Source organism: Dermacentor albipictus, chromosome 4 (genome assembly GCF_038994185.2).
Source record: "Dermacentor albipictus isolate Rhodes 1998 colony chromosome 4, USDA_Dalb.pri_finalv2, whole genome shotgun sequence".
In the NCBI taxonomy this organism is placed as follows: domain Eukaryota; kingdom Metazoa; phylum Arthropoda; class Arachnida; order Ixodida; family Ixodidae; genus Dermacentor; species Dermacentor albipictus.
In genome coordinates, this window is record NC_091824.1 from 168,876,064 (window position 1) to 168,894,813 (window position 18,750).

The 18,750-nt window shown below is 44.8% G+C and overlaps 1 protein-coding gene across 5 annotated transcripts in view; it reads left to right on the forward strand.

The window, feature by feature from the left end:
* The window catches only part of Dgk (diacyl glycerol kinase 1), a 555,078-nt gene that overhangs the window by 276,679 nt on the left and 259,649 nt on the right, over positions 1-18,750 (forward strand). For all 5 annotated transcript variants that reach the window (XM_065442108.2, XM_065442112.2, XM_065442113.2 and 2 more), the window contains exon 4: positions 15,305-15,331. The gene's annotated coding sequence lies outside the window, so the exon portion shown is untranslated. The remainder of the gene's footprint in view (positions 1-15,304; positions 15,332-18,750) is intronic.

Below are 18,750 nucleotides of genomic sequence, written 5' to 3' on the forward strand. Positions count from 1 at the left end.
GCCCCTACCCTGGTACAGGGAAGCCAACCGGCGATAATCTCTGGTTAACCTCCCTGTCTTTCCTTTGCCTTTCTCTCTCTTTCTCTCTCTCTTGCTCGGTGAGTATATTGCGAGCTTTTCTGACCAAAGCCATAAACGCTCTAATGATAGCGCTTACAGAGAAAGTCGTCCACTGCCAAAAACTGCGGACTAGTTGAATCTTCTTTGAAACAAGCTTTCGAACAATTTTTTTAAAGCAGGGTACAAAACGTTTTAAAAGAGTTTGAGCAAGACAGCCTGGAGGCGTTTTCTGAGATTTTCTCCATTTATATCCCTAATTATCCTAGATGTGATCTCGGTACTTACTTCAGAGAAAATTATCGCTGTCTCGTTTCATCTGTAAACTCCTCCTCCTTGAATGGCGTGTTACAGTGGCGTGTTGCTTGATAAGTAGCCTGCGCTATTTATAGTTGTCTGAGACGAGTTCTGCTTGTTTAGATTGCTTTCAGATATGCTAATGCCTGAACCCACTCTCCATGTTACGCACCTGCACGGACCTTCGCAAAGCAGAATAATCGAACCACGAGCAGCGACGTTGATAGCGGCTGGTGTCCTCCTTCTGTATGCCTTTCTTTCCCGAGCCCGAGGGATCTGCGACGCAATTAGAGGCGGCGCCTGCCGCGTTCATTATCGCTTCGTCGGCTCCCAGAGTGTTTGCCCGTGGGCTCGGCTTGGGTGTTTGCCGACGCCTTCTCATCACAGCACGACTCGGCGGATGTCTTGATTGAGGAATGTAATTTGCGTGATAACACGTACCAACGCGCCCAGGAACTTATGACCTCAAAGAAGCCGCTGTTATGGAAACTGCGATCCCGACATAGACGTGTCGCTTGTCAAAGCACATAAATGCGCAGCAGCCTGCGTTTCTTTTTGCGCGGTAAGGCTCCTACACGTGTGAATGCCCCTGTCCGATGCCCGGGTTAACATATTTTAGCTTAACCGGTTATGCGAGAGTGATAGTTTCAGACTAAACAAAGACTTTCATCCGGTAGTCCTGAGCTACTGGTATACGCTTGATTCGCATTCTTGGATTCAATTGCGGGAGGCGGAGTCGACGCATAACTGTTTGTACTCATATCCGCCCGGTTCTTCATATTCGTTTGGAAGAAGTGTCGCCATGGTGGTCTAACTCTACGTAATCAGGAAACCCACAGCTCGTGCACATCGCAGGAAAGATCTCGGACACTATTCACAGACGCTTTTGACTGTAACGCACACGAAGAACATGCGGCACGATGTGAGATAAGATTGCCAGAGCCAGACTAAACTCTACAGTTATCAGAAAGCATTGCATTTCTCTCTCTGCTCGCAGAAAGCCGCGGGACATCTTTTCTGCTCAATAATTTTTTATGCGAACTTGTTATATGGCTGAAAATCCTGAAAATCCGTCGCCGTCGACGGCGTGACCGACCGATGGTACCAAATATGGCCGATGGTGCAAGGAGTAAGTACACGTAGAAAATGCTCAGGTTGATGACACATTTATCAGGGAGGTTCCTGTAAACAAAGTAAATTAATGACTTGGAAAAGAAAATTTGGTATATTTCGGTCTGGGTGGGTCGTAGCCGGGCCTCCGGGGCGCGAGACGAACACGCTTCCCTGACGCCACGGTAGCTTCAGGGTTCTGGCTGCCCAAGGTTGTGCCCAGTGTATGCGTCATTACACACGTGACGGCGCAGGCAATGGGAAGGTTGTAGCGCCACGTCCTGAGTGTATAAAATGAGCGCGCTGCCTCGCGCGCTTCACTTGCTGTCCGGATTTCATCGGCGCTGTGTCTACGGCGATGGACTCTTGACCTCACGTCATAAGTGTGTGGCGCGCAAAATCACTGATAACGATGAGCCATAATAAACAGGGGTATATTTTTTACTGAGCAGAAGGCCCTAGCTAACCGTCATTCCTCGGCGGATAAATCTCTCGGCCACCTCGCGACGGCCGCTCGTGATCCGAGTCACGCGCCCCTTTCGCTTCCTATAGGGAATGGACTGTCCCTAGCCAGCCACCGTTCTCCTCATCTTCCTCGACGTCGATACTGCTACAAGCGTATAAGGTAATCCGCTCTACTGTCAATACATACGCAAACACTCGCTCCGAATCAGCAGAAAGAACTTTAATGCATGTAGAAAACATCGCTCGAAAACATTTCGCCAACGAGACTATAATGATCTTTCATTCCCACGCATAAGCAGTCTTAAGTGTCTCCGCCGAATTTTTTCCATAAGAAATGGCATAACTATCTTATTTCATGGCCAGGCAAGGTACCGGGCGAAGGGTGTTGCCGCTTGACGAAGCAAGTTCTCTCAGCTTTTCGGACGCAAATTCACAGTGCATCTCAACGAATGACGAAAGGGGAGACGTATTCACATTGCGCTAATAATGTGTTGTCAGGACCATATGCTTTCTCAACGTTGTCCACCTTTTACGCAAAGGTTGCATGATGTGCCTCACCCATGTTTCCGGCGCCTGTGAATGCATTTAGAGCCATCGCAAGCACAACCCCTCTGTTACCGACAGTGTGGCTCAATTCACGACGTATGGGGCTTGATGCCAGAAATGTAGGATACACAAAAATGCGTGTATTAGCCAAACAATTATAGCATACGGGCATTGGCACAGCAACTTGCAGCTATAGCGCGAAAGCGTGACTTTAAAACATAGCGGGAGTTGATCCAAACATGCCGTAAGCCACTCTGTAAGGCATGCATGTCTATGACCGAATCAGTTTTGATACCAAGCAGAGTACAGATAATATATGTGTAGGCCTAAGAAAAAAAGGTAAGCTATAGCTAAATGGACGCAAACGTTTCCAACAGTTACATTTCACTTTACAATCTTTCCGCCAATCGCAGACGACGATGCCCCACCTTTGCCAATGATATCGGCAACGCGGCGCGATGGTTGACAATAAGGCTCGAAAATGAAAAAAATAGAGACAAAACCTGGTCCCAGGCGGGAACAACGACTGCATACCTGGCACAAACAGGCGGGGGCAATAACACAGTTCTACAGCTGCCAACGTTGCGCTGGCCTCAGGCGATAACAATTTGTATGTTTATGCATGGCTTGCTTGCTGCGGCTAATACACGCTACAGTGATAATAGAACTGGCTTCTATAAGAATAAATTAAATTCTGTTGTTTTACGCGCCAAAACTACGATCTGATTATGAGGCATGAAGTAGTAGGGGACTCTGGATTAATTTTACATCCTGGGGTTCTCTAACGCGCACCCAATACACGGTGCACGGGCGTTTTTTGCGTTTCGCCCCCATCGAAATACGGCCGCCGCAGCTCGGATGTGATTCTGTGACCTCTTGCCTAGCAGCGCTATGACAAAGCCACTAAGCAACCACGGCGGGTCGCTGGCTTGATTGGGATTGTAATCGGCGGCACGTAACTGCCTTCCGTAACAGTTCCTTCAACAATAATTTCTCGCATGTGCCCAAAGTGGGTAGCACTGGTTATAGGGTGTCCTTGTTGCTTTTGTTGCACAGCACTAGTGCCGTGGGCCCGCATGAAAATTTTGGCCAGGGGTTGATGCAGAAACTTAAGAAAAAAGAAAAGAACGGACACTCGCTACAAGAGCAAACTGGATTGTGCCTTTCTGTGCTGTTCCTATATGAGGTAGGTGTGATTAATGAGCTTTTTCGCCACCTTCTTATAATTTACTCACTTTTCCCATTTTTTCTACTTTAAAACCTTCCTCTGGATAAACTTCGCGCTTCATATAGGCCGACGACGTAATGACCTTTGATGCAGCTTCTATACCGTTTACTAATTCCTGACTTCGACACTGCAGCAGCGAACCGTCATTTTTGCTGCCAGGTACATTTCATTAATCAAAGTATATTTGGGCTATTTTGTCTAAAACTTCTCAACAGTTACCGCTATGGCTCTGACTTCCGATTTTTTATTCTTTTCGAAGTGTTTGAAGCCAACGTAAAACGATTCTGCATGCTTCTCCTCGATTTGCCGCAGAGAGAGAGAAAGAGAGAAATAGAAGAGAGGAAAGTCAGGGAAAAGAACACAGGCTCGAAATGAAATCTGTAGTACCGTCTTTGTACAAAAATCCAAACTGTCCGAATAGTGCGCTTATTTCATGTCGTGGATATCTGTACAGTATCATTTATAAAATATTCAAGCAGTCTGACATACGCTTAATCCTTTCTGGGTTCTTGCAGTCCTGAATATGGTTCCGGCGAATCATGGTAGTTCTTGATATGAAAGCAAATCTGGAGCGCTTACACAATGTCCAATATTAACAAGATACCGCCTCTTCAGAGAAAAGGCTATTTATTTCATCTATCACTGTTAAGACAGAAAAAAATTCACTCTTGTCTCATCCAGACGTCTCTGCTTTAATTTAATTACCTTGCCGGCGCCAACCACGTTGGGTCTCTAAAACTTAGATTGCTTTTTGCTGTGCTAGTTGGTTCATATCTTCAGGAATGATTACGGAGCTCAAAATGAAGACGAAGGCATAAATAAGAAAACGTAGACAAGATAAATGCTGACGAGCGTTTCTAATGTCTACCGGTTTCTACTTTTGCATTCTTCTTTATTTTGTGCTCCTACTCTCTCAAGCTGCCGCATTTCCTGTTCTACTCCCACCGCTACACTTCCTCGAACCTGTCGCCTGCATGACAGGGAACAGTCATGAGCTTAATTTACCTGTATTTCACACTCGCACTATCCCAGTTAAGTAGTTTTCCTTAAAAAATATTGATCATCGAAATATATACCTTATACTATACGCGATTTATACCCTTTAAGGAGTTTTTGAATGCCATTGAATGCGCTCCCCCAAACCTACTTTAATGTGTGTCGTGTATTTTGAAAGTGTAGTGCGGTTATCACTTGTAATTTTTTTGTATGATTTACTTTGTATTCTCACTCCTTATTTGTTAACAGCTCCAGTATGAAAATGCTTATTAAAGATTAGAGACAGCTGATATGTACAGGCCGATTCCAATGAGTTTATACACGTGCGAATTTCTTCGCGTGTGTCCTTTTTCCTGCATAACGTTTTGGACAAACTTGCTCAACGATATCCCCGGTGGACTTTCTCTTCTTTCTTTAATCTTTCCGTCCCCGTTTTCCCTTTCCCCAGTGTAGGGTAGCCAACCGGGCTCAGTCCTGGTTAACCTCCCTACCTTTCATTTATCATTTGCTCTCTCTCTCTCTCTCTTGCTCAACGGAGTTCCCAGTGGGATTAGGCACTATTACTTATTTAGTTATGCAGAGCTGACGAGTACTGGAAAATAATTTACATCGCTTTTCATTGCTTTCATTGTAAGTTATTTTATATTCGTAAACCGGAAGGAATTGAGTGCGCCTCATGTTCCGTTGGTCCAGGGTTAGCAGCATACGAATTCTCAAATTCATTGAATGGTCATGAGAGACGCTTTTAAGGATTCATATTGAACAAAGACGGCTAATCGCCTTCCTTGAAAAAAAAAACGAGTCGTTCAGCGTTCTGTTATAACAGGAAAAAGAACTTTAAATCAAGGTGGGCAGCCTCTATTGTTAAGGCTTGTTGAAATCCAAAATTATTCATCCTTACGAAGAAAGCACTCTTACGGTAAACAGATACCTAACGTTTAATTTTGCTCTATGTAGCAAATGCTTATACATAGTGACGCTGGCTGGATAGGCGGCAAAGCTTTTCACATTTACTGCAGGAATGCTGAAATCGTTTAGAGTGGCCTTGTTTCGCTCAGACGAAAGTCCACTGAAAGCAACTTCGCTTTCCCGTTTCACGTTAATCACACTCGTTGACGCCTTTTTCTGAAGTGCAGCGAAATTACTGCAGCGGTGTTTGAATCGAAAACTTCGTCGACGAATCAGGGGCTGAATTTAGAGCTTCGTTAGAACATGGAACACATGCCATTGGTGACAGCTGAGCTGTTACCAACCACACAAACGAACGATAAATATTCAAGCTTCCGACCAATCACGGTTGCTCCTGAATTCGAATGAAATTGCGAGCTGTAAACAGCTTCCGCAAAGCCTGCACTGTACTGTAGAGGAGGAGCATATACAAGGCAAGCTGCGACTCTGGCGCTGCAGTCGAAAAGCGCAGGACGTCCTGTCCAAAGAGCACCGATTTCGGCACGCCACCGGTCTCAGTGTTCACATTTTCTTTATTCTCTTTCTCTCTCTCTCTCTCTCTCTCTCTCTCTCTCTCTCTCTCCTTATTGCCAAAATAAAGACGTAATGAGTGGCAGTGGCCGATTACGTAACGTGCGGGGCTGAAATTGTGTGACGCGAATCGCCGTGCTCACCCCGGGTTGTATAGAAAACGGAATGTACGCTAGAACGGAGCGACGACCGCTCATTGTTCCGTGTGCGCCCACTGATGCAGAGAGCACTTTTGGAAACGAAGACGAAATAATCGTTATCCAAATAGCAATCCCCCACCCTGGCATCGCTGAACGACCGGGGCGTCGCAATTTTTGACACTTTTCTGCCTCTAAAATGAGTAGCGTAAATGAAAAAGCAGCTGAATTTTTGCTACTGGAGGCGATTCTTTTCTTCTGCCGCGCTCATTTCTCTCCGTTGCTGCTAATCGAACGCTTATTCGCGAGGCTGCTGCCGTCCCTCACGAGAAAGAGGAAGATCAGGCTTGCCTGCCGGATACAATTGAGTGGTGGCCAGGAAACCGTGTATGATTCATTCTGAAAGGCCCAGCTGCCTGACTCGAAACGCTGCCGTTACCTTCTTCTCGGGCATGGAGCGTTGTGCTTGGCTCGTTCGCTGCTGCTTAGTGGAGCGTCTCGGTCGTTTACGCAGCCGCACCAGCTGAATGCGGGCCGCCGATAGGGAGCGCGAAGTTGGGGGTGAGCGTTTGGAACGCGCTAAGGAACGCGGAAAGAGGAGCTGATGCCGCTTAACGGGGCTGCGAGAACAAAAGATTACGGATGACATCATTACGCTGAGAAAACTAAATAAAATAACGTCTTCTCGGCTACTGGTGAGACAGAAAATTTATTTGTTGTGGGTGCATTTTGACAGGGTCCATTATGAAACTAATGCACATTATTTTATTATGACGCGACTATCCATGGCAGCGCGGTAAAACTAGTCAGGAAATGTGGCGAGGGTTCTGTCCTGCCAAGGCAGCTGGTCGTCAGTTTACTCTGAGCAGTGTGAGTGGATAACAAATCTGCAAATGCGCAAGGTCTGCACGACGCTTGTACCAAAAGTGTTGACGAAACATCAGCAAGAACTTAGAGTTTTGCGCTGTCAAGAATTCTTGGATTTGATTCAAAATGAGCCGGACTTTCTTAACTCTGTCGTAAGCGGAGACGAATCCTGGGTGTTCGAGTACGACCCAAAATCGTGAAGGCAGTGCAGCGAGTGGCACACAAGATCATCCCCCCGCCCCAAGAAAGCGCGAATGGTCGAGTCTCACATCAAAACGATGCTCATTGTCTTCTTTGACGCCCGAGGAATCGTCCATTTTCAGTTTGTACCGCAGGGAGAAACTGTCAACCCAGCTTTTTACCTGGGGGTACTCAAAAGATTGAAACGCCGGGTCGCGCGTGTGAGGGCTGGCATCCAAAGACGCGCTCAAACTCTACCATGACAATGCCCCCAGCCACATGTCCCTCATCGTTACCAACTTCCGGGCGCAGAGCAACGCCCCCTTACAGCTCCCTTACAGCCCCCTTACATCCCCCTTACAGTCCCGACTTGGCTCCGTGTTACTTTTTTTTGTTTCCCCGACTGAAGAGAGCGCTTAAAGGAAAGCATTGGGAGACCGTGGAAAACATCCAAAAGCACGTTACAGCGTTTCTTTGTTTGATTTGTTAAGCACAAGTAATTTCCCCTATGTTGTCCTTGGTGTCCTTGGCTTCTTATGATATGACTAATCAAAATCGGGCCCCTCGATTAATCCCTTTCTTCTCATTTATTACACAATGAGGGTCATGAATCCGGCAACATTGATGCCTTCAGGTAGTATGTGTGGGTTCATTGATTGGTTGCCTTCACCCAAAAAGATCACATTCTCCTGACGCCTGCGGAAGAAAGGACGTTCCACATCCGCCGCCAAGGCCTGTGAGTGGCGGCTCTGGCTAACACTACCAGGGTTCTACTAGGAAACAATAAATACCCAAGAAAGTCGATGGGGAAACGGTGCCACGGTAGCTCAATTGGTAGAGCATCTCACGCAAAATGCGGAGGTTGTGGGATCGTTCCCCACCTGCGGCAAGTTCTTTTTCATCCCCTTTCATTTCCGTTAATTAATCGTTTCTTTATTTGATTTGTTAAGCACAAGTAATTTCGCCTATGTTGTCCTTGATGTCAGTGTTCGCATCTTATGATATGAGCGTTCCTGAGAGACATTCCCATCGAGGACTTTCAGGGCAGCAAGCACGTCTACGCAAATGTATTGATGCAGGGGAGAGTATTTTGAAGAATTTTAAACCATTTGTACAGGTCTGGTCAATAAATCTATATTTCCCAGAAAATGCGATTACTTTCATATGCGACCCTGCAGATTGACATATTAGGTACGAAAGATCGTTAATCGGTGTGTGCAAATGAGCCTCTCAGGCGAAGAAAAGTAATATGAAATAGAATATCAAAATTAAGATTAGCATAAATATCTGTGATTTTTCAGGCCGCAAAATTCAACCACGATATGATTATTAGGCACGCCGCTGTGGGGCACTCCAGATTAATTTCAACAACTTGGGTTTCTGTAACGCGCGCGCAATGCTCGGTGCGCTGGCGTTCTTGCATGTTAACGCGATAGCGTTGAAGGAGCCCGTGTAGCAGATAATCCGGCGTCCCGCGTCTGGCGTCCAGCGAATTTATTACGAAAAGAATTATTCCGGACGCGTATACCCAACCGCTTCTCTACCGCCAAAGTTGCTCATACCTTGTCTTTCATTCTTTACAAAGTTATTCCTCGGAATTTTAAAAACGGCAGCCCACAAACAAGTGTAGTGGGAAAGCACCGACATTGTGTGTCCTTTATGTTAGCTCTTCTCAGACTGAAATGTTAAAAGTGCGAAACACTAACAGGAGATCGACCCACGCAAGAGGCCGTGATTTTATCAGAAAGGTCGCCTTCGCGCATATATAGCGTTCGCAGCCGCGTTTACCGGTAAATGTTATGGTTACATAAGCTGCAGTTGCCGGGAAGCATGAAAAGCAGTAAGGGTCTTTGAAAGCTATCCCGTTTCACTCTTAAAGGCGAAGCTTAAGGTTCCTCCAGATTTTTCCCCTATCAATATGCGGCCGCCGTGGCCGGGATCTGATACCGCGCCCTCGGGCTTAGCCGCGCAACGCCAAATCCACTACCACTACGCCACCGTTAATTATGGGGACGTAGTGGTGGTGTTGGTGACGTATGGGGACGTTATAGTAATAATTTGAAAGGTTGAGGAAAAGAAAGCAGGGATGAGGAATTGAACTTGTAAACGCCAACGTGCTTCATCATATTTGTGTGATAATGGGCGTTTCTATGGAATATCTTTCTTGGCACGCATCAGCTAAACAACGACCACCACAACAACAACGAAGACAACGACCACGGCAACGGCCGAAAAGATGTTCGATCAGCGTCTCATTCATTTCGCTGAAAAAAAAAAAAGTCACGAGAAGACCCAAGATGTCGATACGGTGCCGTCATGTTTTTCAATTTCTATTCTTTCATTGTCATGTGTTGCACCGAGCGGCCCATCACGTCGATAACGGTGGTGCGATTGGGCCCAAGTCAATGACAAACGGCAAGGCGAACTATAAAGTTTGCATTGAAGATGGTTTTAGTAAGTCTGGGACACGTCAAAAATGTTGCACAGGTTGGCATTTGCTCGTGGTATACTGCGAAATGTTCTAAAATAAAGGCACCATTCAGTCATAGACGGAGAATTTCACGAACCAACCTTAGTGGTTCGTGAAATTCCCGCTCATCAGCATACTGATTGTGTAAGTAATATCAATCAATCAATCAATCAATCAATCAATCAATCAATCAATCAATCAATCAATCAGTCAGTCAGTCATTCAGATGTTTATTATATTGTCTAGGAACAGCTACGGAGCCTTCGTACGGATGCACTTAAAACTAATACGCGCGGCAAAATGTACACAAAAGGAAAATGTGGCAGGCAAAGCATTGTGAAATAATAATAATAATAATAATAATAATAATAATAATAATAATAATAATAATAAATGTGGCAGCAACCATCGACCGTGATTGTCGAACTCTGCGACAGTTTTCTTGTGAGACCTGCTGCGTATCCCCGCGCTATTCGTGAATCACGGAACCATGCGGGGACAAGTCAGCATGCGCTCGAAGTGGCGGTCCACTGCGTCCTCCCTCGTGCGCTCAGTGCTCACTCTTGTCGTCTTTCTGTTCCCCCCTTTCTTTTTACCCCCGGTGAAGGATAACAAACCGGACGCCCGTGTGGTTGACCTCCCTCCTCTCCTCTCCTTGCTTTCTCTCTCTTTCTCTCTTTCTCTTTCTGCCAAGGACAATGCCGAATGATAGCCCGTCAAAGTATAGCTTGTAATCACAGCACAATCGTGTTGGCTTGTGTCAACCATCTGTGTGATCTTGGCACATTTATTGGCCAAGGATGGGCACACACCAATGTCACTCATCCAGTGCCGATTTGGTCTGCTTGTGTCCGCACCCAGTGGCCCATGTTGTCTGGTCGACAAGACAACAGTCAGCACATAACCAGTGGCCCACGTTGACTGTCCTTCCGGTTTTTATTGCGCGAGATCGGCTGGCGTCTGTCCAATGTGATCCAAATAGCTACAGAAAGCTAGCGCTCTAATAAGGAAGATTAGCAAAGTGAGAGATGAGCAAAATGCAAAGGCTAGGAGTTTTTGTATTAGTGATGTTGCCATTTGATTCTGTACGTAAAATTAGTGTTAAGTAATGTTGTAGAATTGTGCCTTGTTAGTTTCTTCAATTTATATCTGCTGTGCATTGCAACACAAAGGCATTGTCTTTTTTCGAGTAAGAGTGCGCGTTCTTAATAAATGTATAATGATATTCTACTGCCTGTGTAAATAACTTTCGTGTATGATGCTTTTAAACATCTGTTATCGGTTGACCTGTCACATGTTGCCATGTATGTGTGGTCTCCGGGGCCCCGTCAAGCTGTTTTCTTGCAGCGTTTAGCCCCGGAGTCCAGCCAGGATATTTTCTGGTAAATAAAGGGAATTGAATCCGATTGAATTTACTCGAACCAAAGTCATGCCCATTTGGCAACCCTACACTTATGGAAATGGGAAAGTCGCGGTGAAGGATATAATATAAAAGAACGAATGTGTGAAATTACAAACAAGGACCGAGTTGGCGAGTTGGTTAAGCTAGGCGAGTTGGTTAATAAATCGGAGAAACAAAAACAGCCTGCGATCATGAGTCTTGTGCTGCTAAATATGAGGAACGCGAGTGCCACTGATGTGCGCGCCGGCAGCCAATGCACTGGCGATGTCAGCCTCTCACGGAATGCGGACGGTGTTATTAGCCATTTTTGCGAGAGTGAGAGAGGCTCTTTAATAAAAACTGGCCAGATTGGCCGGCGGCACACCTATAAAAGTTGCTCCAATTTAGGTACTCGTGCTGCTGAAAGCACGTTTCCCTTGCTCTAAAGTTATGTGGTGTGTAGGAAGTTTGTGTTTAACAAGGTACTTGTCAAAACTGCTTTCTTGTTATCCTGAAGCATTTGTGTTGTTGCTATTAGTTTGCTACTTTTATTATGTTCCCTCTTTCCTACACTTCTAACGACAGTGATGATGGCATGCAGCGGATAAAGTTTAGTCTGAAGTAGCCTTCTACATGCCGCTATAGCCAGCAATAGGATGACTGTACGTAACTTAAGCCATAGTGCATAGTAAGAAAGCACAGCCTGCAAGAAACCTCATCTGAGCTGTGTTCAGGCTCAATAAAACTCCGCTGATTTAATGTTCTGTGCTGCTTTTGAAAGTAAACAGGCATTTCTTTGTATATACAGAGAATAAACCACCGGGTCTTGTGCTCCTATATAAATTCATTATCTTATCACGGTGCCTATTAAGCCTGATTTCGAGGAGGCAAATGCTACATGCAGGACATCAACATAACGTAGCAGTCAAAGTCGCTCCGCAAAGGCCAGAATGATAGAGCTACACCAGAGAGCACTGCTATATATCGCGCTTTAAGTTTTTCTAATAGCCAGCCCAGACGGTGCAGATAAAAGCACCCGGAAACGTCAATGAATCTTTCTTTCTTTCTTTCAAAGGGTGCTGGGCAATGTGTTTGCCTTAAATGGCTGCGCCTTACTGTCTGTGTGCAATGAGCTGCGAGTTAGGAAAGTGAGTCGCTCGGGAAATTAAGAAAACGAAAGCGCGGCAGTGCGTTCTGTTTCCCCTTCTTGTTTTTTCCCCCTTGGGTCGTTAAAGTATTTTCGGCTCGTTAGCACATGTGTTGTTTTTCATTTTCCATAACCACGTTACGCCTTGAGAGTGATTCTAGCAGTTCCCTTTCATTATTTGCGCCTGAACTTCGCACAAATGGCAAGATGGACTTATTTTGCTATTTTGTTTCTTTCTCTTTCTTTATGTGTGAAGGTATATAAGAAGTGTATATAAAGAGCGAGTCGCTTCGCTGATTACAACTTGTGCCGGGCGCAGTTATCATTTTCTCGCCGCATGTCTGCTTTTCTTGCTAGCAAGAATTTGGGATCAGCTCGAACATTTCTCATCTTTTGCTCGATTTTTTCTTCGAGCTTTAAGTAAGGCGTTGTCGCTTCGTAGATGACAGCTTGTAACCAATACTTAAAAGTGCTTCGTTCCCATCTCGTTTAAGTACAACTTCCATTTTCTTTTCGTCTTGTATAATCACTTTCTCGGGTGTTCTGTCTCGCTGATGACGTCACGGGGAACCACTTGCGAGTTGTAATCCTCCGTTTCGCTACAAGCATTGAGAATTATTTATTATCATCCCTTAGTACAGAATAGATAGATAGATAGATAGATAGATAGATAGATAGATAGATAGATAGATAGATAGATAGATAGATAGATAGATAGATAGATAGATAGATAGATAGATAGATAGATAGATAGATAGAAAGAAAGAAAGAAAGAAAGAAAGAAAGAAAGAAAGAAAGAAAGAAAGAAAGAAAGAAAGGAAGAAAGAAAATGCTTCATTGTGGATGCCACCAAGCGAGCTGTGCCGTTCCCGCGCTTCCACGATATTCAAACAGACGTGCACGCATTTTTTTCCCGTGCCCTTGATTTGATCTCGATAAAACAATGGCGCGCTTCGTCGGAAGGAAACAAAAATGGGCGTAAGCGATGAGGCAGTGCCAGCCCTAGAGAAAAAGATGTCGTTAGCCCAGAGCATCCGGCAAACAGACAACGTTGCCAAACGGAAACAACGCTTCATAGAGGGATGCATATGCAGTATGCAATAAAATGCCATTGTTCGCCACGCCATACGTTACACGGCAATGATAGCATGACATTTATGAATAATTGTCAAGAGAGACAAGCTATAGCCTCGTCGTATACCGTACTTCTTGTTCCGTCTTGCAATATTATACTCACGGTGTTGAATTGACGCTGCATGACATAGCAAAGATTGTTTCTACGTATCATTTCAAGATCGGCGTACAGTAAAGGTCAGTTAAGTTTGCAGGCAGATCTGGAAGACTGAAATCTGGGACAGGCCTTGGTGAAAGTGTCTACACACTGTGTGACCTCAACGCTGTCTCAGCCATGCTTCAGTCTCGACTGTTTCTATCAGAAACACAAAACTGTTGAGCCATAAGGCAAACAAATATTTGTACAGTTTTCTTCGGTAGCGGCACTTGACCGATAGGTCTGGCCTCCGGTGAAGACACACTAAACACTTTGTGCTATTGGCAATATGCTGAAGGCGACGCTTTGCGCGCTGCCATCTTTTCTAATGTGCTTTCATGGGCAGTACACACACGCATGCACGCGTGCGCGCACGCACGCACGCACACGCCTACCTACATTGCCATTTGTCACCTTTTTTTTTCGTCTTTTGCTCGAAATTTTGCAGTGATGCCGTATCCTTTCTCCCCATCCCCACGCTTAGGGGGTCATATGTAGCCCCCGCCACCTGTAGAATGAGTAAGTATTCGATGAGACTCCGCGATCACGAGTGTCACATAGGGCTGCTGAAGGTCGAGATACTCGTCATTTATGTTCCAGAACCAAGTGCGTTACTTGCATAGAGAACTCTGGAAGCTTGGGTCTATGCTGGTTGGTTTGGCATAACTGAAATTTACGCATACATTTACGTAAGGCTTAGACTAAATTGAAGGAGGGCGGGAGGGGGAGGAACATAGCTGCAATGCACGGAATCTATTATGCAGCTTTCGCTCCTTTGGTAAAATCTGTTTTGAGTAATATCTGTACACGCAGAACACTATGGTTAATATGGATAGTTGGGCGTGTTCGATAGTTGGGAGTGCCAGCAGTAATAAGTATATGCATAATATGCGTTATAATTCGAGTTGTGTGTTAATTTTACTCCGCCGTCAGAGAGTGAGTGCCCCGCGCCAAAATTAACCGTTTTCAACAAGCTGTCGCCATGTGAGCCATTTGCCTTTAGCGCTGGGTATCGTTTAACCTTTCTGTTGCAATGGGTACAAAAGCACAGAGGCGGAGTTCCAGCGTATAAAATAAAGACCCATTAGGAATGGTTAACCTCGAAGCGCAATCTGCCACCTTATTCAAGGGTGCTTAGTGTTGCGTAGTGCAATGACACGTTGCTTTTATTTATTTATTTATTTATTTATTTATTTATTTATTTATTTATTTATTTATTTGTTTGTTTTTTGTCTCACTACGTTAACGGGTTCTACGTCTCATGCAGATGAAAACAGAAAAATAAAGGAAGAAAGATGAAACAAAGGGGAAACGCGGCCTCATTACCGCACCAGTTGACTTCATTAACAAGGAAAAATAGTGCTATTTGGCAAACAACAGGAAAAGAATAATTCATGTATTTGTTTATATCATGTGCAGCAGACATCTACAAGGAAGCTGACGTATTTGGCCACATGGAAAGAAAACACACGCCTTCTCGTTAGGTTCTGTGGCAGTGGGGGCTCTGGTATGAGACTAATGGTGTTTACGCCGAACCAGCGGCGCAGTTGGTGTGTGTGTGCGCACCGCTCTGCATGTGCAACCTTTGGCGAGTGATGCAACCACCAGACTTTCGGCCGCTGGTTTTCAGCTTCTCATAGTTGGCGCTACTTTTTTCTTCCTGTTCCTTCGCAGGTGCTGCCCGTGAACCGGAACGATAGGGTGAGTGTCTCTGGTCGCCAAAAGGAGGTTGCCCGTCTACTATACACCTACGTGCACCATATACAAACGATACAGACTAGTTGCGTCTTCGATTGCAAGATATAGACGGAGATAAAGTAGATTGGCGATGACGGCACCGTGGTGTACGGCTGTTACCCTGAAGCATATGTCAACGTCGCAACGCGTACGCGGCACAAGGGCGCTCCGTTAGGGTGAGCGGAAAAATGTTTATCGATTGAATGCATTTCATTTGCGGCGTGATGAACTGCACGCCTAATGGATATAACGCGTCTTATTCCTAGGTTGGGCAATAACGTTAGGAAATGATGGTGGATGGTTACTGATATTGAGTACGAAGCATACGGACTAGGATATTGAAATAGGGGTACATGCAGTATAAGCTTAAAAAAGAAAAAGGTGAGGGGTGGATTGTAGGTCGTTTCTAGCGCAAGTGCGGGGGTACTGCTGTATTTTATCGAACGATTTAAGGGATGAGCTGGCTTGACTCATCGCGCGGTTCTTTCGTCTCTCGCAATATAAGTGAACAAATTGACAAGACGGCTTGACTGAAATTTCGCAAGGTGCATTAGTACATTCAGTGTTCTTACGCTGAATCGAAGGTCAACCAGGTGTGTTTATCCAGCTTTGGATAGAAAAAGTAAAGAGTTGACGATGTTGAAGCCGATGTTTGCATTAATCATCGTGTCCTACGTGTTCGGAGCTGTGAGGGACTAAACAGGTGCATTAACGGCGTCCGAACTGCCATTCTTTCCAGTCCAAACAGACGGTGAGCGCAGCCATGATGAGGCTTCGCAACCGGTGCCTAATTTGGATTGACATTTGCTAATAGAAGGAAATGTCCACACTGTTGGGTCATCAAACGAGAGTGTTAATTGTTTCTGTTTTATTAATGAATATGGCAGAGCGAAAGATTTCAGGAAATAATGAGGTATCGTGTTTCGATACACGACAAAACTGACCGGTGAAAACTGATGTGTGTATTAGAGGAGTAAGCACATGAGCTGTCTTATCAATTTTTTCATATCGACTGTACATCTATTCATAATTACTATTATGGAACTATTTGTCATGTGAAAATTATTTGTCTGTAGAATTGACGGAATCATTGAAAAATAATGTCCCAGTAAAAAAAAGAAAGAAAGGAGTGATTGAGAACATCGTCATCAAAGGGGTATGCTAGTAGGTTTTGAGTTTGTGTGTATCATTAACTGTATGCAAGGGGATATATGTGCGTGCTAGACGCGACGGCTACTCATCTACTTTTAAATCCTATATGAGCTAAAAAAAAGAAAGAAAGAAAAGGAAAAACGTTAAACAATACAATGGCAAACATTTGTACAGTTTGGTCAGCACATCGACTTGTTGAAAAGAAAGTTAAAGGCACTTCTTTCGGACATCCGTAAGCAAAACTGATGGGTGTTTTCATTTTATATGTTTCTGTCGGTTACTGTTTTAAGTGCTCAGTTTGCGTTTCTGCGCCCGCGGCTATGCGCTGATTGCGCCGTTTGTATTAAACTGTCACATCTAAGTCTTTTAAATTAGCTATCTCTGTACAATCAAATTTAAGATTGAATGTTTTTACTTTTTCTATCACTCTAAGAGCCGCATCTCGTTAAGTTTTTATAGTAATTTATTAACGAAATTAGATGCTTTCTTTTTAAACCTTAGGCGTAGTAAATTGGGAAGGTAGTGCTATAACTTTCTATAGGCAAACGCACTGTTTCACAATCATTAGATGTCTCTACTTTTCGCGATTGTCCTTTAAGAAGAAAACGATGTTTCACGAATTGAAGTCTTGGTGGCGATGCGGTTCTAACGTAAAGTGCGTTTATTGAAATGTATTGAACTCTGTTCGAGCCGTCGGTCACGTTTGTTTCTAATGAGACCGTTTCCGCGTCGCGCACGTGTAATCTGGGGACGGAAGTACTTATCGAGCCCGAGGATGGGTTTCCCCCGAGAAGCGCTTGCGCCGGAAGTTTCGTCGTTGCATCGCAAGGAGGACCGCCGCAAGTCTCCCTCGCGATCGCATAGGGGAGACGATGCTATAGCGGCTCGGGAGCAGCCTCTTCTGGGGACACTTTTCCCTCGGCTCTTGTGACAACGGAAGAAGCGCATCGTCGGATCAGAATGCAAATAAACCGGACACTCCCGTAATGCATTCAACGAACAGCGCTCGCGTCGTGCGGCCTTCCTTCTTCCACGAGTTTCTGCGGTTACTGGGAAGCGCCACTGATGAGTATGACATGCAAATGGGCTTATATTGTTGGCACCCGTCGGAATAGCCGAGGAAGGTGGGCCTGCGCTACGCTTGCAGTGAAGCGTCAGAACGCCCTTCAGCTCGCTTTTCTTTATTTCTTTTTTTCAACTTTCCTTTTGAAAGAAACTAGAAGCTCAACTTTCTTTTTGCAATGTTGTTTCTTTGTCGCTGCTTTAATTGCTTAAAACTCTGGATAATTAAAAGGAAGCCAATCCACGAACTTTTTTTTTCTCATTAGCTGCGTGACATTGAGGAAATCCGAGTACTACTACTGCAGAAAAGGCTACACCGACAAAACCGCTGACAAAGCAGAATTAAGGGAAAAAATAGAAGTAAACAAAAACAAAAACGCTGAACGCGTTATTATATGCACAGTTCACGGAAAAATAAGACGGGAATCCAGCTCTCATTCTCAGTAAGTTAATTCCAAGGCATACGAAATGTTCGTTAAATCTCTTCCCGTGGCCATCGTAATTTGCTAACAACGTGGAAAGTATGCTTCAATTTTTCAATTTCAAGAGATTTCCTCTATTTTTAATCAATAGTGTCTTTTCGCTTGACAAATCCGCGCTGGAGACATAAGCTCGGCTTCGGTTACCGTCTACGTACATAGCATGCTAGCTATTGTGCTGAATATCGGGTCGATGTTGTCAACAAGCCTCGCAAATACATGGCGTCCCCGCTTCCAGCACCTCTTTCGATGCGGCCTAAAGTTACTCGAGCGTGAAAAACCGGGGCTGCCGCCGCTGTGAGATGTTTCATTGCTATTGCCGTGTAAACAAAATTAACCGGGCTATAGACGCGACGTCAAATAATATTCGAGGGTGTACTCTCTTCAACGAGGCGATTGTAATTAAGTAAGGGGAATTTCCATTGAACTAAAATTGCATATAAGCCCGCGCACACGTTGAGTTATGTTTTGTTGTTGTTGTTGATCAATTACAGCTGTGTAATTTGTCTCATATCTTCGTGAAGCAATGAAGCATGTCGAACGACAGCAAAATTGGGCATGTTTAATCTCCTGGCGCACTGTTACTTCAGTGTGCTCGAGCTTATTACTAAAGGCTGTCGTGCTTCCTTCGTGCCGTCGTTTAATGGCTGGAAAATTTAAATCAGGTTGCGCTTTTACGAAAACAACACG